We start from the raw sequence: 26,649 nt of genomic DNA, 5'->3' as shown, positions 1-26,649 counted from the left end.
GGAAGTAGTAGTTGGGTGTAGACGGTATCACCGCGAACTAGTTTCCCAATACGATATCATAAAAATTTTTTTTAAAAAGCCTGCCAATTTTTCAGAGTGGTGCAATCGCGTTGTAGAATTCTTACCTTAGCAGTAGCTTAATTATTCAATTAGTAATTGAACTGACCGTGAATGCAAACGAAATAGCATTTACTTTGTTTATAGCAAAACAGGAAATTAGGAAATACCAATTCTTTAAGTCACAAACATACCATAAGACTAATGGAGAATAAATCATTCACTTCTAAAAACTAGACATCGTTTGGTATATTATTCCCCACCGAAAGTCGACCGCCCGTGGGAGCGCACCAAATAAATATTTTTTTTCCGTCCAAGCTGCTAAAAAAAAAAGTAAGTTTCACGTTCCTAGAAATCCCACACCCGTGAGGACTGTCAGACTGCTTGACACACGTGCCTGCGTCACGCACCGGGGGCGGCGGCCGTCTATAAGTACTCTGCAGGCGTAAGACGTAGGGGCCATTGCACCGCAAACTTTTAACTTATTCCTCCATGGCGAGGGCGCTTACGAAGTGCAGCCCACTCCCCGGCCTCGCGGGTTCTTACCTGCCCTTAGCCCTCGGAGTTCCCCGGCCGCCGCGGCGCAGCTATGAACACAAGACCCGGGGGCTCCGCCAGTGATTTCTTTTTCCGGGAGCAGCTTCTGCGATAGCCGAGCTTCCCTGCATAGCAAGGATGTAAACAACTCCCTAATTGGCTAATGGGTTGCTGGCGATTGGTGCTTCCAGAGCCTGCTTGCCACTGGTGCACCTGGAGCGCGGGAAACAAAGTGAGTCCAGTCAGAAGTCAAGTGCGACGTTAGGCAGCTTCAGATTGGCTCCAGGATCTGCCTGCCTTCCAGTCCCTGCCCAGCCTTCCTATTGGGCTAGGTAAGGTGCTCCTAAAATAGGCTTGGAGAGAGAGTAAGGTCAGAGAACTCGCGGTTTCTGTTCTAAAAATATGTAAGGGTAGTAAAACAAGATGCACAGCAAGGCAGCGAAAGCGAGTACACAAAAGCTGGTACTACTAACTTTTAACACTTCCAAAAAATTCTGTAAAAAAATGCTGAGGTTGCCATGTTTGTTCATTTCGATATGTTGTCATCAAATAAGCTGTAGATGCTGGTTTAATGTATTTGTGGCTTATTTCATTTCTCCTTTCCACTGGTCAGGGTAACACGAGAGCCACCAGAGAAGGAGCTGTTTCCTCTGACAACCGAAATTCAGGACCAGGGACGTTCATCTATCTTTCTGTCCTATTAACATTTGCTCTGGACCATTGAAAGTGTAATTTTGTTTTTCCTGTTTAGGTGTATCAGACTGATTTCCAAAATGGGCTGTTTCTCCAAGTATTTGAATATTTATTAATTTGACCTCTAAACATGGAAATGTAGAAGCAGGAGATTTTATTTTTGCTTTAAAAAAAAAAAAAGAAACCACTGGTTGGGACTAATCACCCTATTGCTTCTGAGTACAGTAACAAACTACAGACATGGGAAAGTAAATACTCTAAGAACATGCCATACTGGGTCATACCAAGGGTCCATCAAACCCAGCATCGTGTTTCCAACAGTGACCAATCCGGGCCATAAGAACCTAGCAAGTACCCAAAAACTTAGTATATCCCATGTTACCGATGCTTGTAATAGCAGTGGCTATTTTCTAAGTCAACTTAATTAATAGCAGGTAATGGACTTCTCCCCCAAGAACTTATGCAATCCTTTTTTAAACCCAGCTATACTAACTGCACTAACCACATCCCCTGGCAACAGATTCCAGAGTAATTGTGCGTTGAGTGAAAAAAAAAACTTTATCCGATTAGTTTTAAATGTGCCACATACTATCTTCATGGAGTGCCCCCTAGTCCTTCTATTATCCAAAAGAGTAAATAACCAATTCACATTTACCCGTTCTAGACCTCTCATGATTTTAAACACCTCTATCATATCCCCCCTCGGCCGTCTCTTCTACATGCTGAACAGTCCTAACCTCTTTAGTCTTTCCTCAAGGGGAGATGTTCCATCCCCTTTATCATATTGGTTGCCCTTCTCTGTACTTTCTCCATCGCAACTATATCTTTTTTGAGATGCAGCGACCAGAATTGTACATTTATTTATTTAACAGTTTTATATACCGAAGTTCTAGTAACAAAGTTACTAATCAATTCGGTTTACATTGTAACAATAAAAATTGACAGAATATAGAATTATGTCTTACAGAGAACAGGGAAGATTTAACTTGGAAATAAATAAAATAACTTAGTGAGAGCAATAAATAACTTCAATGGAGCAAGGAGAGTACAATTTAAATACAATATAATATAGGAGGATAATATACATAGTGCATACATAATGTACATATAATGTACATAGTATTCAAGGTACGGCCTCACCATGGAGCGATATAAGAGGCATTATGACATTTTCCGTTTTATTCACCATTCCCTTCCTAATAATTCCCAACATCGTTTGGTTTTTTTTGACTGCCGCAGCACACTGAACCGACAATTTTAATGTGTTATCCACTATGACGCCTAGATCTTTCTTGAGTGGTAGCTCCTAATATGGAACCTAACATTGTGTAACTATAGCATGGGTTATTTTTCTCTATATGCATCACCTTGCACTTATCCACATTAAATTTAATCTGCCATTTGGATGCCCAATTTTCCAGTATCACAATGTCTTCCTGCAATTTATCACAGACTGCTTGTGATTTAACTACTCTGAATAATTTTGTTTTGAATATACAGAAAACGTACATGTGCACAGGATCTCTCTGCTAGAGGTCTTGTGAAAGACATTGTTTTTCTGATTTGGATACTCATTTTATTGAACCAATTCAATGTGGATACTTGCCCCCCTTTTTTATTTGTACCCTCCTGCTGATGACTGAGGGTGTACCAGAGGTTTCCTACAGATGTAGCACAATATGAAGGGTCCTCCCTAGTGTGTTAAACCTTCATGGTGAAGCATATGGTATCTGGGAACTTTTGAATCTCAGTCAACCTGAGATTACTATGAATTTGGGGGACAGGACCAAGACTGGATTTTATTTTATTATTTAGATTTTTATATTCTGCTTTTTGCACTTTAAAGCAGATTACATTCAGGTACTGTAGGTATTTCCAGAGGGCTTATAATCTAAATTTGTGCTTAAGGCAATGGAGGGTAAAGTGACTTGCCCAAGGTCAAAAGGAGCAACAGTGGGACTTGAATGCTGGTCTCCTGGTTTGTAGCCGGATGTTGTAACCATTAGGCTTATCCTCCACTCTTATGATGTGCACAAAGTTACTCATATATTCACTTTCTCACACATAGTATATTATGCTGTTTCTCACACATTCCCATGCTTGCTCCTCTTATTCACCCACATACTTGCTCACTCTTCTCTCTTCTGCATCCATGCCTGTTCACACACACTTGCACTTCTCTTGCTCCCACCCACACTTGCTCACTCTTATATCCATGTTTGCTCACTTACTTCAACCTACACAAACACATAACCTGAGATATGCTCACTTTATTCTCTCCCTCCACCTCAGAAGCTACCAGTGACAGCAGCCTTCTTTCCTCCTACTGTGGGAGCAGGTGCTGCCCATTCTCTTTTTCCATCATCCACAGTTGAAGACCCAAAGGCTTACTGGTCTTTTTAATGGTACTACAGGCCAAAAATGCCAGACTTTTAGCTTTTCTTTCAAATTGCTTCCATGGACATGCAAATTTCAATTTGCTATTGTTGAACACAGGATGTAAAGTGTGAATATCCCAATTATTTCTAAAGATTTTTGTGACATCTCCAATGCCAGCCATATGTTTTAGTACACAATTAAGAGGCCCTTCTTGTTCTGATGCTTTTTTAAAACCATACAAAATTCTTCTCTTGCCAGCATGGGTAAACAGTGAGCTGAAAGGCTATTTTGACCAAAAGATCTTCATTCAAAAATTGGAAGAAGGGATCCATCAGAAGAAAATAGGATAAAGCATAAGCACTGGCAAGTTAAATGTAAAATATTGATTAGGCAGGCTAAGAGAATTTTAAAATAAGTTGGCCATAGAGGCAAAAACTCATAATAAAAACTTTTTAAAATATATCTGAAGCAAAAACCCTATGAGAGAGCTGGTTGGACTGTTAGATGATCAAGGGGTTTAAAGGGGCACTTAGGGAAGATAATGCAATCGCAGAAAGATTAAACAAATTCTTTGCTTTGGTATTTACTTAAGAGGATGTTGGGGAGATACCTGTTCCAGAGATGGTTTTCAAGGGTGATGATTCAGATGCACTGAACCAAATCACAGTGAACCTGGAAGATGTGGTAGACCAGATTTACAAACTGAAGAGTAGTAAATTACCTGGACTGGATGGTATAGAGCCCAGGGTTCTGAAAGAACTAAAAAATGAAATTTCAGACCTATTTCAATTAATTTGTAACCTATTATTAAAATCATCTGTTGGAAGATGGCCAGTGTAACCCCGATATTTAAAAAGGATTCCGGGGTGATTTGGGAAACTATAGACTGAGCCTGACTTCAGAACCAGGAAAAATCATGGAAAGTGTTAAAGAATAAAAATCACAAAACATTTAGATAGACATGGTTTAATGGGACACAGCCAGCATGGATTTGCCCAAGGGAAGCCTTGCCTTCCCAAATTTACATTTTTTTGAATGTGAATAAACATGTGGACAAAGGTGAACCGGTAGATGTGGCGTATTTGGACTTTCAGAAGGTGTTCGACAAAGTCCCACATGAGAGGCTTCTAAGAACTAAAATGTCATGGGATAGGAAGTAATGTCCTTTTGTGGATTGCAAGCTGGTTAAAAGACAGGAAACAGAGTAGGGTTAAATGGTCTGTTTTCACAGTGGAAAAAGGTAAACAGTGGTGTGACTCAAGGATCTGTACTTGCAACGCTGCTTTTTAATATGTTTATATATGATCTGGAAAGGAGTACGATGAGTGAGTGATCAAATTTGCGGATGACGCAAAATTATGCAAAGTAGTTAAATCTCAAGCGGATTGTGATAAATTGCAGGAGGACCTTGCAAAACTGGAAGATTGGGCTTCCAAATGGCAGATGAAATTTATCGTGGACAACTGCAAAGTGATACATATAGGGAAAAATAACCCTTGCTGTAGTTATACAATATTAGGTTCTGTCTTAGGAGTTACCACCCAGGAAAGAGATCTAGGCATCATAGTGGATAATACATTGACATTGTTGGCTCAGTGTGCTGTAGCGATCAAAAAAGCAAACAATGTTAGGAATTAGGAAGGGAATGGCAAATAAGATGGATGTCATAATGCCTCTGTATTGCTCCATGGTGAGATGAAACCTTGAATACTGTGTGCAATTCTGGTCATCTTATCTCAAAAAAAGATGTAATTGCACAGGAGAAAGTACAGAGAAGGGTGACCAAAATAAGGGGCATGGAACGGCTGCCCTATGAGGAAAGGCTAAGGAAGTTAGGGCTGTTCAGTTTGGAGAAGAGATGACTGAGGGGGGATATGATAGAGGTCTCCAAAATCATGAAAGAACTTGAACAGGTTAATGTAAATCAGTTATTTACTCAGATAATAAAAGGACTAGGGGGCACTCCATGAAGTTAGCAAGTAGATTATTTAAAACAAATCGAAGAAAATCCTTTCATTCATCGTATAGATAAGCTCTGAAATTTATTGCCAAGGATGTGGTTACAGTAGTTAGTGTAACTGGGTTTAAAAAAGGTTTAGATAAGTTCCTAGAGGAAAAATCCATAAACTGTTATTAATAAGTAATAATAGCTTGAGATTTATTTAATGTTTGGGTACTTGCCAGGTTCTTGTGACTTGGATTGGCCACTATTGGAAACAGGATACTGGGCTTGGTTGGACCCAGCATGGCATATCTTATGTTCTTATGGGTAATAAAGTGTTTCTTGAATGCCTTACGGATCACATTGACAGGATACCTTCTATTTAAAAAATCTCAAGAGAGATTCTTTGTTTCTTAGCGTCCAGATAAATGAATCCAGAACCAGTGGGTTATGCCCTTCTACCAGCAGATGGAGATGGGAGAAAACTGACATCACAGTATATGTACTCCTGTAGTCACATCAGCCTGCCGGTATTCTTCGTCTCCAGCAGATGGTGGATGTGCATTTCCCTACTGGGGATTGCTTCAAATTTAGAGGAGAATTAATTGGAAATTTGGATTGCTCCGCTCTCCTGCAATGATACTTACTGGTCCCACAGTTGAGAATTCCTGAGGTGATTTCAGTGATCTCACAAATGAGTGCCTTGGTTCGATATTTGGTTATAGGCAGCATGGACTTGGCTAATTAAGTAGCTGAAAGGCAGCAGGTGAAGGAAGCCTAGCACGGCAGTGATAGTATATGCCCTCTTCCCCCCCACAGCCGGAGACATCTTTGTGCTCGGCCAGGAAGGCTGATCTCAGGTACATTTTGGGGAAAAAAAAAAAAGAGTGGAGGTGTTAGTTTAGGATTCCTCCAGTCTCTGTGCTCGGCTCACCATTCTGACGTGTGTTCCCGCTCCCATGGGGGTTAGGGAAACTGGGCAGCCTGACGGGTTGAGCGGCCTGGTTGGACTAGGCCCTGCTGTTAGGCTTATTTTAATGTGTTCCACATGGTAGGTTGCGGTGGCATTTCATGTGCTTTTTTTCTGTGCGGTCAGCTGCCCTCTACAGGATCGTCTGTACATGCAAGTGTGACCTGCTGTGCGTCCGAATTGTGTGTGCAGCCTTTGCTGCACACACAGGTAGAGGGTTTTTGTTTTTTTTTTCAAGGATTACAATGCTTCCTTCAAGCACACTCCTCAGCACCATCCAAGCCTGTCAGTTCAGATCTTCAGGCAGTGGCCTCCCCCTCTTCCAGTAAGGCGTTCAAGTGCCAAAGAATACACCTCAAGCTGCAGATGTACCTGACAGGCATCCAGATGATACTGATGAGGCAAATTCTGACTCCCTGGAGGATGGGGAAATCCCTCCAGAGTTAGAACCGTATAGAACTGTTGCAGTTCTTTCATACAGATGAATTACCGGCCCTGATTTCCCAGACATTGAAGATGCTGGGAGTCCCTAGGGCAGATTCCATGTCTGAGCCAAAGAGAAATCCCATTTTGATTTCTTTGCATAAAGCCTCTTGCTTTTTGCCGGTTATGGAGGCCATTCAAGAATTGATTGATCTTGAATGGGATGCCCTGGAAGCAACTTTTAAAGGGGATCGGACCTTGGAGGGTCTGTTCCCCCTGATCCAGTGATGAGAGACTGCATTTTCCGAAAGTGGAAGCACGTGTCTGTGCTGTCTCTAAATGGATGACTATCCCCATGGAGGGAGAAGCAGCCTTGAAGGATGTGCATGATAGGATTAAGGCCATCCTTAAGCAAGCATTGCAGATAGCTTCCTGTTGTTCCCTGGTGGCTTGCTCTTGTTTGCTTCTCTCTGAGGAGGTTGATGACTCTCTGGTGTGAATTCCAGGGAAGTTATGGAATCTGACTTTTTAGCAGATGCGGGCTGCGGTTTCTTCCGCACCTCAGCCAGAGGAGTGGCTTCAGTAATAGCGGTCAGGCGTCAGTTATGGCTGAGAAATTGGGGGGCCAATGCAACCTCCAAAGCTAATCTTACAAAATTGCCTTTTAAAGGCTCGCTCTTGTTTGGGAGCGAGTTGGAGAAGCTAGCCAGTAAGTGGGATGAACTCCTGGTTCCTTGATTGCCGGAGGATAAGAAGCAGTCACCATGCCCCTTTTGGTATGAGGGGTTATCTTAGGGGTGCCAGGTATTTTCGACCCTACAGAAGGGCAACCTTCCAGAGGACTCTGCCTTTTGGCAGGTCTCCATCTTTTCGTCCCAGATAGCCCAAGCGAGGAGTGGGCTTGGGTAGTGGAACCTCCCAATCATCCTATTGAAGGTTTTGCCAACCCACCCCTGGGAACAGGAGATAGGGTACACCTCTCTTTTATCAGAGGTGGGTTGAGATTACATCGTATCGGTGGGTTCTGGAGGTAATAAGAGAAGGATATGCACTGGAGTTTCGCAGTATTCCTTGGGACGTGTTCATGGTGTCTCCTTGCCACTCCCTGCAGAAGAAGCAGGCAGTTGAGAGTATGCTGTCAAGGCTTCTCAGTCTGAGGGCTATGGTTCCAGTACCCACATCTCAAGAAAATACAGGTCTATATTTCATTATGCCCAAGAAGGACTCATTTCGTCCCATCCTGGATCTCAAAGGAGTCAACCATCATTTTCAGGTGACGCTCACTTATGCATGGAAACATTGCACTCAGTGATAATGGCTGTACAGTCGGGGGAATTTCTGACCTTGGATCTGTCCGAGACATACCTCCATATTCCTATCCGATTGGAGCACTAACGCTTTCTGTATTTTGTGGTGCTGGGATGCCATTATCAGTTTCAGGTGCTGCCTTTTGGTCTAGCCACCACTCCTAGAACCTTTTCCAAGATTATGGTGGTAGTGGTGGTGGAATTGAGGATGGGCTCTTTGTACACCCTTATTTAGATGACTGGTTGATTCGGGTCAAGTCTCTATAAGAGAGCCATCTTGTGACCCGCAAGGTGATCTCCTTGTTGCAGGAGCTCTGTTGGGTGGTGAACTCAGCCAAAAGTAGTCTTCAGCCATCTCAGAATATCTGGGTGTGCGGTTCAACATGAAGCAGGGCAAAGTTGTTTTTTGTTTTTTTTGTTTGTTTGTTTTTTTCTTCCAGAAGCTCGCATTCAAAAGTTGATGGTGCAGGTGCATCTTTTGGTGTACACTATACACCTGATAGTGGTCCTATCTGCAGGTGCTTGGGTTGATGACTGAAACCATGGAAGTAGTACCATGGGTGAGGGCGCATATGCATCCAGTTCAGCGTTCCCTGCTGTCTTGATGGAGCCCACGGTCTCTGGACTATTCAGTTCAGCTCCACCTGCCAATGGAAGTCTGCTCTCACCTCCAGTGGTGGTTGCAAGTGGATCATTTGAGAAAGGGAGACTTCAAGACGTCGCCAGACCGGTTGGTATTAACTAATAGATGCGAGCCTCCAGGGTTGGGGAGCTCACTGTCAGGAACTAACAGTGCAAGGGTACTGGAAAACAGAGGAGTCTCTATGGAACATCAATCAGCTGGAAACGCAGGCATTTCGGTTGGCGTGCTTGCAGTTCAGCAGTAAAGCTGCAGGGTCGAGAGGTCTCAATGTCGGACAATGCAACAACTGTGGCTTACATTAATTGGTAGGGAGGAACCAAGAGCCAGCAAGTATCGCAAGAGAAAGACCAACATATGGAATGGGCAGAAGTTCATCTTCAGGAGACCTTAGTCTTGCACAATGCAGAAAAAGACAATGTAAGAGCAGACTTTCTCAGCAGGGAGAGTCTGGACCCAAGAGAATGGAGTATTATCAGACGAGGCATTCCAACTGATAGTGGGTCATTGGGGCCTTCCATTTCTAAACCTGCCGGCGGCAACTTGCAATGCAAAGATTCTTTAATTCTTTAGCTGCAGAAGAGATCCGAAGTCCTTGAGGATCTATGCTCTCGTGCAGGCCTGGCCGAAAGGCAAGCTGCTTTATGCCTTTCTCCCTTGGCCCTTATTGGGAAGAATGGTTCAAAGGATTGAAGGCCCCACCAGGGGCAGTGCTTCTAGTGGCACAGGATTGGCCCGTGAGGCCATGGTATGCAAATCTGCAAAGACTCCTGGTGGAAATCCCCCTTCGTCTTCCGCCACACATGAACCTATTGCAGCAAGGGCCTGTCCTTCACGAAGATTCGACTCTATTTTTGTCTTACGGTATGGCCCTTGAGAGGGCTCACTTGTTGAAGCATGGATATTCTACTGCGCTGATTGTCACCTTACTATGAGCATGAAAGTTCTCCACTTCCTCAGCCTATGTGTGGATTTGGTGAGTGTTTGAGGCTTAGTGTGCAGATCGAGGAGTGCTTCCTCGTTCAGTTAGGATCCCGCTCATTTTGGAATTTTTGCAGGATGGGTTAAGAAAATAAATTACCATGCTGGGTCAGACCAAGGGTCCATCAAGCCCAGCATCCTGTTTCCAACATAGGCCAAAAACCAGGCCACAAGAACCTGGCAATTACCCAAACACTAAGAAGAACCCATGCTACTGATGCAATTAATAGCAGTGGCTATTCCCTAAGAATAATTGATTAATAGCCATTAATGGACTTCTCCTCCAAGAACTTATCCAAACCTTTTTTGAACCCAGCTACACTAACTGCACTAACCACATCCTCTGGCAACAAATTCCAGAGCTTTATTGAACATTGAGTGAAAAATAATTTTCTCCAATTAGTCTTAAATGTGCTACTTGCTAACTTCATGGAATGCCCCCTAGTTCCTTCTATTTTTCAAAAGTGTAAATAACCAAGACACATCTACTCGTTCAAGACCTCTCATGATCTTAAAGACCTCTATCATATCCCCCCTCAGCCATCTCTTCTCCAAGCTGAACAGCCTTAACCTCTTCAGCTTTTCCTCATAGGGGAGCTGTTCCATCCTCTTTATCATTTTGCTTGCCCTTCTCTGTACCTTCTCCATCGCAACTATATCTTTTTTGAGATGCGGCGACCAGAATTGTACACAGTATTCAAGGTGTGGTCTCACCATGGAGCAATACAGAGGCATTATGACATTTTCCGTTCTATTGACCATTCCCTTCCTAATAATTCCTAACATTCTATTTGCTTTTTTTTTTTTTTTTTACTTATAGTTTTATTAGTTTGTTACCCAAAACAGCAACAATAGAAAATACAAAACTGTGAAGCAGTACAAGAGTTCAAGCCAACCCCCCACCCATATCAATGAGCTCATTAGCTATAACAATAGACAATATCAGAAATATGTAATCAAATTACCCGTGCACTGGAGGTTAAAGTACTCAATAGGCCATACACTGAGGGTTATCACAAAAAGAAAAAGGACAAGAAAACACCTAAGGACACCAGAAACAGTTTGAGAATAAGTTCACAGCGCCTGCATCGCTTGTTGTTTTTCTCATTGCAGGAATGGGTCCCAAACCTCTCGGAATTGTGGGGAAGTCATGTGAAGCTCTGCTGTAATAGCCGCCATCTTACAAGAAAAATGCACTTTCTGCTGTATCAGCCTTAAAGATGGTAGCTCCTGTTTCCAAAAACTAGCAATTGCTAGTCTAGTCACAATAAAGATTTGGTGACAAAAATGTGCATGAGTCTTATTTAGGGCTGGTGGGGTGTGGTGGAGGAGCATAAAGGCAGCGTCCAGTATGTGCTGTATTCCCAATATGCTTTCAATCCATTGTGCTATAGCGCTCCACAAAACCTGTACCTTAGGGCAAGACCACCATATATGAAAAAAGGTGCCTGATTGGCCACAGGCTCTCCCGCAGGCGGCATCTAATCGAGGATAGCGCTGATGTAGGGTTTGTGGAGTGAGATACCAGCGCGTAATCATTTTATAACAATTCTCCTGGAAGGAGGCCGATACTGAGCAAGTACGGGCCTGCTGGTAAATTTTTGACCAGTCCTTGGTTGTCAGTTGCAGTCCCAAGTCAGACTCCCAGTGTCGGGTATGCGAGAAGGGAGTATCCGAGGGTCCCAGTAAGAGAGCATAAAGTTCAGAAATTATGCCAGAATTTTATCAATCTCTGTGCAATAAGTCTCTAGATCAGATTTGTCCCTCTGGAGTGCTAAAAAGATTGCTGGGGTGCGAAGAAAATGCAGCACTTGGCTTCCCCGCTAAGAAGTCCATGGCAGGAAGTTTATACAGGGTTTGTATGTCCCTCCAAGTCATCAAAGTACTGCCCTTGAGTAAATGCTCAATACGATGTATGCCTTTTGCTTGCCAGGTTTGGAACATTCTGTTTGAGCGCCCCGCAGGAAAATGGGAGTGGTGATAAAGACTGGTTATGTGATAATACTCCCGGTCTCCAGCCAGTTTTCTCTTCCATTTTTCCCATAAGCGTAACGTAGTTATGTTGTCCTCGTCCCATTCTGTAGCCAGGTACGATATGGTTGCCAAAACAGGGTATGTAGTGGTGTGCCCCCAAACTCTTTCTCAAACAGTACCCATTGTTTAGGGGATCTCCTCCTATGTATATCAAGGATAGCTGCGAGTTGAGCTGCTACATAAAACCACTCCAAATTGGGAACACCCAGTCCTCCCTTATCCCGGGGTCGATATAACAGTCTTCTAGAGACCCTGGGGGGTCGCTTGTGCCAAATAAAGTCAAATAAGATTTTTTTGCCAAGAACGAAGTATAGTTGAGGATATGAAGATAGGAATGGTATGAAAGAAATATAAAAACCGGAGTAATACATTCATTTTTATAATAGCTACACGACCCAACCACGAGTACTGTTCTCTGTCCCATTTTTGAAGATCCCTTCGTACTCTTTGTAGCAATGGTATAAAATAGAGGCGGAATAAATCATTAATCTCAGTGCCGATATGGATCCCCAAATATTTCAGAGGTATGTGCAATCTTAAAAGGGTAGTGTCACCAGAGTAGAAAATGTATCTGGGGGTACGGAAATGTTTAGTAACTGTTTTATCCATATTCATTTTGAAACCAGAAACTGTACTAAAGGCCTGAAACTTCTCAGTGACTTCCCTGATTGTCGTGGGATTAGTTAGGGTGAGGAGGATGTCGTCGGCAAAGAGTGAGATTTTCATCTGAGAAGTTCCTAATGGGATTCCTGTGACATAGGCGGAGTCACGAATTCGAGTGGCCAGGGGTTCCAGAAATAAAGCGAAAAGAAGGGGAGACAATGGGCAGCCCTGTCGTGTTCCACGTTGAACTGGGAAGAGTTCCCCATAGCCCCCATTAACCTTTATCCTAGCACCGGGATCCTTATATAGACATTGGATCCATCGGAGGAACCCGGGGCCAAAAGACATCTTTTTCAGAGTAGCAAAGAGAAAATCCCAATGAACGAGATCAAAGGCTTTCTCTGCGTCAATAGCTAGCAATACTAAAGGTACCTTTGTCGTCTTAGCCCACCAGAGGGCATCAGTAACTTTTCTAACATTATCGGCCGCCATTCTATTGGGGATGAAGCCCACCTGATTGTTATGTACTAATTGTGGAAGGTAGGAGTTAAGTCGAGATGCTAATATTTTAGCCAGAATCTTTAAGTCTACATTTAGCAATGAAATAGGTCGATTGGACCCACACTGAGTGGGGTCCCTCCCCGGCTTTAGTAACACTGAAATGCCAGCTACATTGGAGTGTGGTGGTAGGGAATCTCCTTCAAGTAGCACATTTAAAATAGTCTGCAAGATATCCTGCTAATTGCATACAATACTTTTTATAGTAGCCCCTGGTGAAACCATCAAGACCCGGTGATTTGCCCGTCTTAAGGTCTTTAATAGCGGCTTGTACTGCTAAAATATGGATAGGGCTGTCTAGAAATCTTTGGGATTTAGTAAGGCTAGGCAATATAATGGATTGTAGATAATTGTTTACCTGTGTGGATGTTATAGCCTGATCTCTACGATACAGGGAAGTATAAAAGGAAGTAAAATAGTCCTGTATGTCCTTGGTGGTGGTTAATATATCCCCTTGCTGTGTCTTAATCTTAGCTATGTTAGACTGACGTATGCGTCTTTTCAATTGTTGTGCAAGGACTTTACCCGCCTTATTATGGCCTTCAAAATAACGTTGCCTAGTACGATCCAAGTCATAGGCGATTTGTGCTGCATCTAACATATTCAATTCAGACCGAGCAGCTCGCAACTTAGATAGATTTTGGGAATTTAGAGTAGTAGAATGCGAGCGTGTAAGCGTACCGATTGAGCACAATAGTGTAACACGCCGCTGCTCTCTCTGCTTCCGTAAAGCAGATGTCAAAGCTATAAGCCGTCCTCTCATAACCACCTTAGAACCTTCCCACAAGGTGCTCGCCGCCATAACCGAACCCTTATTTATCCGAAAGTATTCCCGTAAGTGGTCTAAAAGGTCTTTACTATGCGTAGTATCATGCAGGATGTCATCTCTCAATTTCCAAAAGCATATGCCATTTTCCGTATTGGCTAGTACGACTTGGATCCACACTAGGGCGTGGTCAGACCAAGTTATGTCCCCAATGCCCGTATCCAGTACTTGATTTTGCATTCCTTTGTCAACTAATACAAAATCAATCCGGGAGTATGTATTGTGTGGGTTAGAGTAGAACGTGTAAGTTCTAGAAGTGGGGTTTTGGTGCCACCAAATGTCAATGAGACTCCAATCATGCATAAGGTGGGATAGCTCTGCTGTGGCCTTCCAACCTCCCGCACTTCTGTAGTTTGAGGTATCAATCCTGAGGTTGCGCACCACATTATGGTCCCCACCCCATATTAACAGGCCCTCAGCAAAGGCAGTGAGGAGTTCCAGTAAAGAGTGGAAAAAGTGCTCCTGGTCTGTGTTAGGGGCATAGATGTTAACAATAGTATAGAGTTGTTTATCAATTTGAAGTTTGAGGAGTAGATAGCGTCCCTGTGGGTCAGCTATGTGTACTTTGTAATCAAATATGACATGATTGGCTATGAGAATACCCACCCCAGCGTACCTGCATGCCTTGGTACTAGCGGCAAAGTAAGAAGTTGGGTAGCCCCTAAAGGTCAGCAAATGCTCGTGGTGTTTACGTGTATGTGTTTCCTGGAGCAGTGCAATATCAATATGTTGCTGGTGTAGGTCACGCTGCAACAATTGACGTTTGGTAGGTGTATTGAGTCCCTTAACATTAAGGGACCAAATAAGCAGGGCCATGGGTGGAATCAGCCTACCAATAAGAAAACCCCCATATGGGTACAAGTGCCCCCCAAGTGTACATGATCATGTCTAGACAGGCAATAACAATATATCCCCAAAGAGCTCATGGATAGTAAACCCCCCTCCCTGTTTTCCCTGTCCAAGGTCATATGTATCCCCCTTTGGGATACCTCCCATCTCAGGGGTCTTAGCCTCCAACGGGAGAGCTGCCTTTCCTGCGGACTATATAAAGTAAAACAAAACAGTCCTTCAGCCCGAAGCAGATGGCTGAGGTTTGGCTATCTGTGATGAGAATGATACCATTTCAGTGGAAGAAGTGGTTGTCCTTGCCAATTCAAGTTCCTCTTTTTCAACGGCCGATAGCACATGTGTGGATCGAGTAGCTCCTCTCTGGCGTTCTAAGTGCCAGATGTTCCCTGCCCGCTGCCACCTCGATATTTCAGGTGTTCTGCTGATTGTCGTTTGGAGCAGCATCTGGAATGGGCAGGTTGGCTTTACGAAGAGCTTCTTGGGCTTCTGCCATATCTTTAACCCGGTGGGTAGTACCATTGGCTGTAAACAGCAGGCTAAATGGAAATGTCCACCGGTACCGAATATTGTTGTCCTGTAGCACTTTAGTGGCTGGTCTCAAATCAAATCGCTTGCGCAGTGTGGAGGCCGCCAAGTCATTATAAATGAATATTTTATGATTTTCCCAGAGCCATTCCTTCTGTTTTCTAGAGGCGGCATAGATAAGAGCTTTCTCTTGGAAAGTTTGAAGGCAAATCAAGATGTCTCGGGGCTTTTCAGAGGTACGTGGCCTGGGCGTTCGATGGGCTTGTTCAATGTGGAAGGCCTCAGGTCCCTGCTCAAGTTCTGCATCAGTGTTCACACTGCTCAGCAGGATGGCATGAAATATTTTTTTTACCACTTCGGTGCAGTCAGTATATTCTGGGGTTTCCAGTACACCCCGTATACGTATATTGTTTTGTCGGGATCTATTTTCTAAATCCTCGATTTTTTTTCATTGAGTACCTTAATATCTACGCGAGACTGGGCTGCATCGTCCACCATTTTGTGGATCACCTCCTACACGGATATCGAGAACATCTATGTGGTGTTCAACCGCTGCCAGGTCTTCTCGTACCTCTGAGATGGAAAGCAAAAGCTCCTGTTTATGCTGTTTTAAGTCTTTCCGGAGGTCTATGAACCACTCTCGGAGTTCAGCGCGTGTGGTAAGTTCTGTTAGCGACATCGGCACAGTGTGGTCCGAATCGAGCTCCGAGGCTTCGATCGTGGCCTGCTCCGTCGGGAGTGCCTCGGCACTTTCGTGTACTTTAGCATATGAAAATTGCGTTAAATCTGGATTTTTCCGCTTGGACTCCATCCTTGCTTCTGAGGCCATGGTCAAGAGATCTGATCGGTGTGGTTACTGGCAAAATTGGAGTGCTTCGGGCTGATTATAAAAAAGGACCGCAGGGAGCTCTCGAGTTAGGCAGCCATTCCTGTCGGTGACGTCAGCGCGCCCCACATTCTATTTGCTTTTGACTGCTGCAGCACACTGAGCCGACGATTTTAAAGTATTATCCACTATGATGCTTAGATCTTTTTCCTGGGTGGTAGCTCCTAATATGGAACCTAACATCGTGTAACTACAGCAAGGGTTATTTTTCCCTATATGCAACACCTTGCACTTGTCCACATTAAATTTCATCTGCCATTTGGATGCCCAATCTTCAAGGTCCTCCTGTAATGTATCACAGTCTGTTTGTGATTTAACTACTCTGAATAATTTTGTATCATCCGCAAATTTGATAACCTCATTCGTCTTATTCCTTTCCAGATCATTTATATATATATATATATATATATATATATATATATATATTGAAAAGCACCGGTCCAAGTACAGATCCCTGAGGTACTCCACTGTTTACCCTTTTCCACTGAGAAAATTGACCATTTAATCCTACTCTCTGTTTCCTGTCTTTTAACCATTTTGTAATCCACGAAAGGACATCGCCTCCTATCCCATGACTTTTTAGTTTTCGTAGAAGCCTCTCATGAGTTGGCCCTTAATTCTTTGAATGTACAGGTAGTGGCTTTTGCCTGTTTCAGGGGCCAGGTGAATGGTGAATCCTTATTGTCTCATCATGATGTGGCCCATTTCTTGAGGGGAGTGAAACATCTTCGTTCTCCCTTACGGTTACTGGTTCCTTTGTGGAGTCTTAACCTGGTGGTGTTTTTTGTTTTTTTTTTGGCAGGCCCTTTGTTTTGACTGCTGCGTAGCCATTCATTGCGGTTACTGACCTTAACGGTGTTTCTGGTGGCAATTTGTTCTGCGCAAAGAATTTAAGAGCTGCAGGCCTTGTCTTATTGGGAGCCTTTCCTTCAGGTGACTCCAGGGGCAATACAGTTGCATACTGTTCCTTCCTTCCTTCCCTGAAGTGGTATCAGATTTTCATTTGAATCATTCCATTTCCTTACTATCTTTGGATAAGGAAAGAGATGTGGAGGAATACTGCTTGCTGAGACTCTTGGATGTCTAGAGACATGAGATATCTGGAGGTTTCTAAACCTTTCCAAAAGTCAGTTCGCCTGTTTGTCCTTCATGGTGGGGGGGAAACAGAGTGAACCAGCTTCACAGGCTACAATAGCTCACTGGATTAAGGAGGTGGTCACGGCCACATATGTGGTGGCTGAAAAGCCGTTGCCCACTCAGGTGAACATTCATTCCACTAGGCTCAAGCAGTGTCATGGGCGGAGGTTAGATTGTTGTCGCCTGTTGACATTTGCCAAGCTGCAACGTGGTCCTTCCAGATGATACCTGAAAAAAGTGTGTATGAGCAGGCCTGGGAGGACACAGCCTTTGCACATGCGGTTTTGATTGGACAGCTGGCAGCCTCCCACCGCTGGTTATTTTATTTATTAATTTAGTGCTTTTTTATACCGACATTCATGATACCAATCATATCGGTTTACAAGAAACAATGGGGCAATAACATTAACATAAACAAATAAAGTGAAAAGTTACAATAAAAACAGGGGCACTCGAACTGGGAGGAGGAAGAGCCAGAGGCATGAGTAACTCAGAACTAAATAATATCAGGTTCTGGATTCATCTGTGTGGACGCTAAGAAATGAGAAATTACTACTTACCTGATAATTTCCTTTTCTTTAGGGCAGATGAATTCAGCTTCCCACCTTGGCTGCCAAATGATTGCACCTTGTTCCTCCTGCAGGACTAAGGGTTTCCAGGGATTACTGGTAAGTGTTAATCCAGTCCCTAGATTAGTGTTAATACATTCAGTCTGAACTTGGCGTTTCTTGTTTGAGTTTAGGATTGGTTGTCTGTTTTTAATCAAGTTTTTGCTAGTCTGTCCACAATTGCTTTTGAAGAGAATACTGGCAGGCTAATGTCAGTGCAGGAGTGTGTATATATACTGTGGTATCATTTTGCTCCGTCTCCATCTGCTGATAAAGGTGCATAACCTACTGGTTCTGGATTAATCTGTCTGTCCTAAAGAAAAGGAAATTATCAGGTAAGTAGTAATTTCTCAATTGGGCTTTGTATTCTTCAGTTAATGAACAAATTTTTCTTGATCCTCAAACTGGCTGAAGGGCAAATTATCAGAGAGTGCCTTTCGATGGGCGCTAGAATAGTTTAATATTTGTTACGGTCTGTACTCTTCTTGTGCATATGGTAAAACAAATTTTGTTCATCAAAGCTGACAGTGACATCTAAAGAAATGCAAGTCCAACTATAATTGCTGGAAAATTTCAGCTCATCTTCACAAGTGTTCAGTCAATGATGAAACAGTACAACCTCCTCAATGATGCCATCCCACAGCATGAATACATTGTCTATGTATCTCTTCCAAATGACTATCTTATCTTTTAAATGGAGACTGCTCTACCCAGTTCTTTTCGAACTCTGCCATGAATAAGTTGGCTACCGATGGCTCCATTGTTGTGCCACTGATTTTGGAGGTGTAGTTGATTCTGAAACAAAGAATGTTTGTTTGTTTCTTTCAAGGCAATTGATGCCAGACTCATGATGAAAGCTGAAGGGACTAAATGGCAACATTCCCTCTTATTTAAATATATGGATATGATGTCCAATGCTTTGTCCTGTGGTATGGAAGTATATAATGATGCAACGTCCAGGGTCACCATCAACGGTCTATATATAAAACCTTTCAAATTACATTTATCCAAAATATTAAAAAAAATATCTGGTGTCCTGAATGAATGTGGGTATATTCGAGATGAAAGGTTTCAAAAAATCATCCACATAATTAGAGGAAGCAATTTGAAAGACAAGCTTAATGCCAGCATTTTTGTCCCGTAGCTATGTCCCGTAGCTTTGTCCCGTAGCTATGACTATGAATGCCTCCGATTTAATACTAAGAATTTGCCTGCTGTTTTTTGTACTTTATTTATTTATTTATTTATTTAATAACTTTTTTTATACCGGCATTCGTAGGACACATCATGTCGGTTTACAAAAAACTGAGAAGGAAAGGAAATTACAATGAACAGGGGAGGGGGTAACTGGGTGAGTACACAAGTAAAAGAGAGGATATTTAACAAGCAGCGATACAACTATTTGCATTCGGTTAGGGTTATATATGCAAATGAACTAATATACAATGTTACATGGCATGTGCACTTGACATATTTAGCATGTGGAACTTGATTGCAGTAGCGCGGGGCTTGTGCACTTGATACACAGTGACGGTTACAGAGGGGGGGGGGTGTGGGGGGGGGGAAGGTTGCAGGGGAGGGGGGTGTGGGGGGGGGGAAGATCTGGGGTGGTTGAAAAGTATCAGGTAAGGGTATAGGCTAGGTTGGGATTAAGGTGAAAAATGGGTAAACATCGGCTAGGATTGGGTGGAATTAGGGTATGCTTGTTTAAAGAGCCAGGTCTTGATTCCTTTTTTGAAATGGCTCAGGGATGGTTCTAAGCGGAGTGTGACGGGTAGGGAATTCCAGAGGGTAGGGCCCGCAATGGAGAAGGCTCTATCCCTAGTGGCGGTGAGGTGTCCAATTTTAAGTGAGGGAGTTTGGAGAGTGCCGGCAAGGGAGTTTCTGGTGGGGCGGTTAGATTGACGGAATTGTGGCATGTCTTCAAGCCAGGGTGAATTGTTGTTGTGTAGTGTGTTGTGGAGGATGGTAAGTGTTTTATATTGGGAACGGAAGGTGATGGGGAGCCAATGGAGGTCTTGGAGTATGGGAGTGATGTGGTCAGTTTTTCTGGTGTTTGTTAAGATTCTTGCCATGGCATTTTGGAGAATTTGGAGTGGTTTAATGGTAGAGGCGGGGAGTCCTAAGAGGAGGGAGTTGCAATAGTCGAGTTTGGTAAGTATGGTGGTTTGCATAACTGTGCGGAAGTCATGGGCGTGGAGAAGGGGCTTAAGTTTTTTGAGGATTTGTAGTTTGTAGAAGCCTCCTTTTAGGAGTGATTTAATGTGGGATTTGAAGCAGAGTTGATTGTCTAGGCTTACTCCTAAATCTCTGACACAGGGCGGTAGTGTGTGATATTGTGAGGCGTCGAGGGTCATTTGGTGGATTGAGTTGAGGGGTTGGTTAGCTAGGATGAGGATTTCTGTTTTCGATGTGTTAAGTGCTAGATGGAGATTGGAGAGGAGAGAGTTAATGGATGTCAAGCATGTTTCCCAGTATTGAAGGGTTTCGCTGATGGATTTTTGAATTGGAATAAGTATTTGTACGTCGTCAGCGTACAGAAAGAATTTTAGTCCTAGTTTAGAGAGGAGGTGGCAGAGGGGGAGTAAGTATATATTGAAGAGGGTGGAGGATAGAGAGGAGCCTTGGGGTACCCCTTGTGTGAGGGGAATGTGTGTGGATTCAAAGTCGTCGAGCTTGACTAAGTATTTGCGATGTTCTAGGTATGAGGAGAACCAGGATAAGGCTGTGTTTGAGATGCCTATCTCTGCTAATCGTGATAAGAGGATTTGATGATTTACGGTATCGAACGCGGCTGAGATATCGAGGAGGGCGAGTATATATGATTGTCCGTGGTCCATGCCTTTGAGAACGGTATCCGTTAGTGCGAGTAGGAGTTTTTCGGTGCTGCGGTCTTTACGAAAACCATATTGGGTGGGGTGTAGAATATTGTTTTCTTCTAGGAAATCGGAGAGTTGGGTGTTAACCACTTTCTCCTATCTGTGTATATAGTTGGTTTACTCATATTGAGTTATATTTATAGCTAGTTTTCACCCCCCTGTTTAATGTACTCTATTGGTTATATGTAAGGGCCCCGCCCAAAAGTTAATCTTGTTCCGCTGTTATATGTAAGGGCTCTGCCCAAATGTTTTTGTTTTTTGTAAACCGATGCGATGTGTCAACGGATGTCGGTATAAAAGAGACCTTAAATAAATAAATAAATAAATAAATAAATAATAGCATTTTAAAAAGACCAGTAATCCTTTGGGTCACTTAAAGTGTAGTTCGTACCAATTTTGTGCTGTCGCACTAAACATAGATATTTGTGCACACTATTACCCACCAAGAGTACCCTCTCAAGCATTTTTTCAAATTGTGCATCCATATATTTGGTATATGTTGCCGTATGCCTTTGCACTAAAATATATCTGGGGAAGACCAAAAGAATTCCATGCATATCTCTGCACATAAGAGTTGTTTAAAACCATAAATGGCATAAATGTGGTGCATGTTGAAGCATCTCATGAATTTTTGGATTTCATGTTTTTTGTGATTGCTACCATCCCTTTCATCCTCGGAGGTGATCATGACAATTTTTTGTTAAAATCAGAACAATGATGGATTTTCCAGATGGGAAGTTTACAACCAATGGGTTTGAATAGCAGTACTGAACGGGGACAATTTTTCTAATTGATTTTCTATTAATTTTCAAGATACAATGAATATTTACTTCGTTCTGATTGGTTATTCAGTTTTTAAGTAGCCAGAAGGAAGTGTTGCCGCTGCAGTCATTTTTTAGGACATACAGTTTGTTCATACCAAGTAAGAGAGCGTTTTAAGTGCATGCACAAATTGGTAAGTGACATTACAGAAGCAATTTCATTTTTTGATACAATTTAATTGTATATTTCTTTTTAAGATACCAAGTATTGCTTTGTGAATGTTTCCCTGACACAGCCCTCAGTGGGTGAAATGCTGACAGCGTCGGAGCAAGCCGGGATTCAAAGTCTAAGAATCGCATGGACTCTAAAGTTTATCAGTGCCTTTAAATATCCTGTAACAGTTTCTTGACACTTGCTATTGCTATCAAAATTTTAAAAATATAAAAAGTTAATATCAAAAAGACAAAGTTAAAAAGTTTGCTCACACCACTTGCATCAAGGAGGATTGTTTGGGGTTTTGTTTTGGTTTTTTGTTTTTTTTTTAACACTAGTGATGGTGCCAAGAATTTCCTGATTACAGGCAGTTATTGCTGAGATCAGGTATCTGAAGTTTTTTCTCATGCATATAGAGTATATTAACTTTGTGTGCAATTAAATGCTATACTGAGTACAGTTTTCTAATTTTGTTTTTCATTTTACTGTTTTTATTTTCCACAGACTAAATGTTTCCTGGTGTACAGGATGCCTCAGTTTAATTTGCTTTTCCCGTTGATAGCAGGGCATGCTCAGTGTGCCAGTCAAAGTTTTTAGAAACTTTGACAAAAGTTTTCTATCTGCATGCGAAAGTAGGATACCTACCCTGCAGTATTTGCTTTTTACAGTCACTGATGCTATATTTTGTTGCGGAAAGGACTTATCCCAAAGCAAACTGTCTGTTTGGTCAAATCTTTCCTGACAGAAGATTACATTGGCCTTAAGGCCCACTGCATTCTGATACATCATCTTCCGCTTGACTGACGAATTCAGCCCCTTAGTATTAATTGATAGAATTTTCAAACTTCCCCCCCCCCCCCCCCCAATCACCAATCAATACTTCTCACCACTTCAGAATTCTGAGTTGCCATCACGTACTGCCACTACATTCTTGGTTACACATACCATGAAACTTAGTGACCTTTCTATATAACCACTGCACACCTAATATTCCCTCTCCCTCCTATCTCCACCCAAGCCATGTCCACTTTCCTCCCCTGTGGACTCCCTCTTGATGAAGGACTAAAGCCATCCCACCAGACCCAGAACCTCATCAACCCCCGCACCAAACATAACATCCACAATAACCTCCTTTTTCCCCTGCTTAACTTAAAGAAATCTTGAGCGCATCAACTAGCCCTATGAAAAATAGAAACTAGCTAGTAATAGAACTGTCACAAAGTTACATAAATACCAAGTTTCCTCATGCTGGAGTACTGTCGTAGTTTCCTGCTGCCTTTGCCCACTCACTGCCACCTCGGAGTTTCATCACACAGCTTGTCAACTTCTGACACTCTTACAACTGTATAGGAGTGTTGAATATCCATGCCTGAAGCTTTCATTATTTCCATTGCCTTCTGCGCAGTTTTTACTCGAAGAGATCCCACCATTGCTGAAACTCATGCCAAATGGGAATAGCCACCTATATTTTATATTAATACATTTAATATATTAGTTTGTAGCTGTGCCACAATGTCATGAAACTCCCTTCTCTTATGAAAAGTGGAGATCGGCAGGTCTTGATAAATTTCTGTTTTGTGCCTGTTCACATCAGCAGTCCTGATTCCTTTACAAGCATTGCGATTTTTTTTTTTTCTTTTCTTTTAAGGGGAAGCTGTGGAAACAGGTGATGTCTCTCGGAAAATTATTATGCACCAGACCCAGTGCTCTGTGCCCTTTCTAGCTTAATTACAGGCACCTCTGCCATCTCCTCTTCCAGGCCCAACACTCCAGTGCAGACCATTTAAACTCTGGCTCTTCTGGGACACCTCTAAACCATAAATTTGCTCTGTGGGGACATGTTCTCAGTGCTCTCTGTGTACAGATAAAGTCCTCATTCACCAGTAGCAACTTATTGTAAGTCTCCTGTCACTGCACCAGCTCAGAGGCCTGATCATTAAGTCTGGATGTAAACTCCTCAACGCATCTCCCCAAGTCTGCAATCTCACTATGCAAACTGGCCATCAAATTTCTGATTTCTCTTTTAAGGCTGGCCATGTTGCTTTGAAGGTCTCTGAGCTACTCTTGAAATTGTGCACCACTCCTGTACTGTCACTGGTCTAGCCTACTTCCGGCACACTCCCGTGAAGTGATATTTGACTAATTCAGCAATAAGTTTGTCAAGGTTTTCTGCAAATTTTTGTTTTCTATTGACAAGGTGGCCAGCCCAACCAGTCTTTCTTCCATTAATGAGGAATTAATATGCTTTCCTCAACTTTTAGCTTGGAAAAGCTTTGCTTTGATCACGGGCTATGGAAACAGGAGGGGCCAAGTGGATGCAAAGGGCAATAAATATGTCCATATATGAGTGCATCCTATATTGATAAACTCTTTTTTTTTTTTTTTTTTTTTAAATTAGTCTTGTGACAGCTTGTAATTTTAATGCAACTAGGGAGTCCCCATATTGTAAAGTGTGTTTCAGTTTCAAACAAATTTCCAGAATATCTTATGTTCTTATGAATCTGTGTGACTCCTTATTCAACTAATTGTATTGCTGTGTCATGATCTGCAAAATAAAAGTTCACTTTTTGAATTTTTACTCGGCATTGTGAATAGGCTCATTGACTTCATCTGTTAACTGTTTGTTCTTTCTCCTAATACAGACTGGATCTGATTTAAAACATGCTGGCAACTCCAATTCCTCAGTAAGTTCATGTGTATCTACCAGTGTTTTGGAAACCCATCATCACACCTGCAATCTAAATTAAACTTCTTGGTTCCACTTAGGTATTTAATGTCATTGTGCATGTCAAATTCCTTCATTTTGAAATCGTTAGTCATATTATCAAAAAGAATGTTAAGCCGCAAAACAAGAGAAACCAAAAGCTTAAAATACCTTTTGCAAGAGCTTGTGCATCTACGAGTGAGATATTGCCAGATGATCCTATTAGTCTTCACTAGATATTGGTCCTGTACCTGTGAGACATATTTGTCCTCTCAATATAATCTATGATCAAACTCGCTGATGCTATAATCATCCTTTAATGTTGATTTGTATTAAACTGATTTCTATTAAACTAACCCACTTTCAATGTACTGTGACATGAGGACTTTCATATACAGTTGTGCTCATAAATGTATATACCACTGGCAGAATTTATACAATGTCTAGCCTATGGCTTTAATAGCATGGAAACTATAAATCTTTTAATTTCTCATTTATCAACCAATCAGATACCCTGCTAATTGGCTGAAGGGTTGATTAAATACCTTTAACTGACCTCCCAACCATAAAGAGAAAATTCTATATTGGCAGAGAGCTACAAAGAAACGTCATAAAATGGAGTGAGTAGATAGTAAGATACAGATGAATGTTAGCACTGATAAGTGTAAAGTAATACAGGAATGTGCTTTTTTTTTTTTTTTAGCCAAATTAGAAAAACGCAATGAATAAGGGGGGAAATGCTGTACAGCAAAATGGTGCTCTTCATTGAGGAGGATGCACTGGAGTTAATTTACTCTGGCACTACCCCAGCGGAAGACGTCATTACCAACAAGAAGACAGAAGACCTACGAAGAGGACATCCTGGGCCTGACTCTAGGGCAGGGTCCAAGTGTTTAGCCCTGGCCTCTGAGCCGGGCTTCGCCATTGGGCTCTGACCTAGGCCAGATGTTGGGACCTGGCCTCCAGCCCGGGCTCTGGCCTAGGCCAAGGTCCAGGCATTGGGACCTGCTCGCGGCCTGAGCCCTGCCTTTGGCTGAGGCCCCGGCGTCTGGCTGAGGCATCAGGACCAGGCCTCCAAACCTCTGCCTTGCTTAGAACCTAGGCCAAGGTCATGTTGACCTAACATTTCATACAAAATATGGGCTCCAGTTTCATTGTTTTCAGTCATGAAAGAGCTCTGCTCATTGTAGATCATCCCAAATATATTGGCCCAATGTAAAAAGATTTATAGAATGTTAGGAATTAACCTTGAAATGAAAATAAAAACTCATTATTCCATTATACAAATCTGAGTGTGCCCATATCTTGATTATCATGTGCAGCTCTGGTCATTCCATCTAAAAAAAAAAAAAAGACCTAGTAAATAAAACACAATAATGGCCGACACAATGGTTAAAGCATCAGTGTTCCATGCTCCCAAATGGAAAATTTGATTTGATCCTCACACTGACGTCTGCGCCTTGAATCAGCTGGGGTTGAGTATGCTGTGGAGGCCAGACTGGAGGGGTATGTATGTGTGTACCAGGCTCTGGAATGAGCTGTTGTCTAACTGCTGGCTGAGAACTCACTATAATTGCTGAGCTACATAATGGGAAGAGGACAAGTGTTAAAATTTGGGTAAAAGCTCTATAAATATCATGTAATTCTTATGTTTATATAAATATAAAGGGATTGATAGCCAAAAAAATTCATGTAGTTAAAATCTGATTTTAGTTGGGGGAAATCTCATTTAAAAATTTGGCCCCTCCTTTTAACCAGATACATTTTTGTGGTTAAAAATTATAAGTCACACAAATTTAGCCAGGGCTTAAAGGAGCTGGATTGGAGACATTCCTGAGGTGGGATTTCATATTTAGCAGGTTAGAACAATAGTCAGTGTTAATCTGCTAAATTTAGCCTGGTAATCTCATCAGTGTAGAGGGCAGGCCTCAATCAATTTAGTACGATATTCAGCCACACAAACTAGCCAGGTATGTGCAGCGGCACATCTGTGTAAAGATAACCGGGTATATCCAACTAGTTATCTTACTGCTAAGTGGGTTTTTGTATATTAATCCCATAGTAATACTTTACCTCGTTCTGTTCTTGTATTTGATGTTGTGCGTTGCTAACTCTTATTTCCAATTGGCAGGAGGT

At 42.4% G+C, this 26,649-nt stretch overlaps 1 protein-coding gene and 1 long non-coding RNA gene across 2 annotated transcripts in view; one reads left to right on the top strand and one right to left on the bottom strand.

Moving 5' to 3' along the window:
* Nucleotides 1–869, bottom strand: part of MAP3K20 (mitogen-activated protein kinase kinase kinase 20) — a 492,577-nt gene extending 491,708 nt beyond the window's left edge. The window contains exon 1 of the mRNA XM_029605800.1: nucleotides 604–869. The gene's annotated coding sequence lies outside the window, so the exon portion shown is untranslated. The remainder of the gene's footprint in view (nucleotides 1–603) is intronic.
* Nucleotides 793–25,784, top strand: LOC115093681. Its single transcript, XR_003857378.1, has 4 exons — nucleotides 793–926; nucleotides 17,930–18,015; nucleotides 24,452–24,493; nucleotides 25,217–25,784. It is a non-coding gene; the product is annotated as an uncharacterized LOC115093681 (long non-coding RNA).
* Nucleotides 25,785–26,649: the final 865 nt, after the last annotated feature.

Source organism: Rhinatrema bivittatum, chromosome 6 (genome assembly GCF_901001135.1).
Source record: "Rhinatrema bivittatum chromosome 6, aRhiBiv1.1, whole genome shotgun sequence".
NCBI classification, from domain to species: domain Eukaryota; kingdom Metazoa; phylum Chordata; class Amphibia; order Gymnophiona; family Rhinatrematidae; genus Rhinatrema; species Rhinatrema bivittatum.
This window is presented reverse-complemented; position numbering and strand designations above follow the sequence as displayed.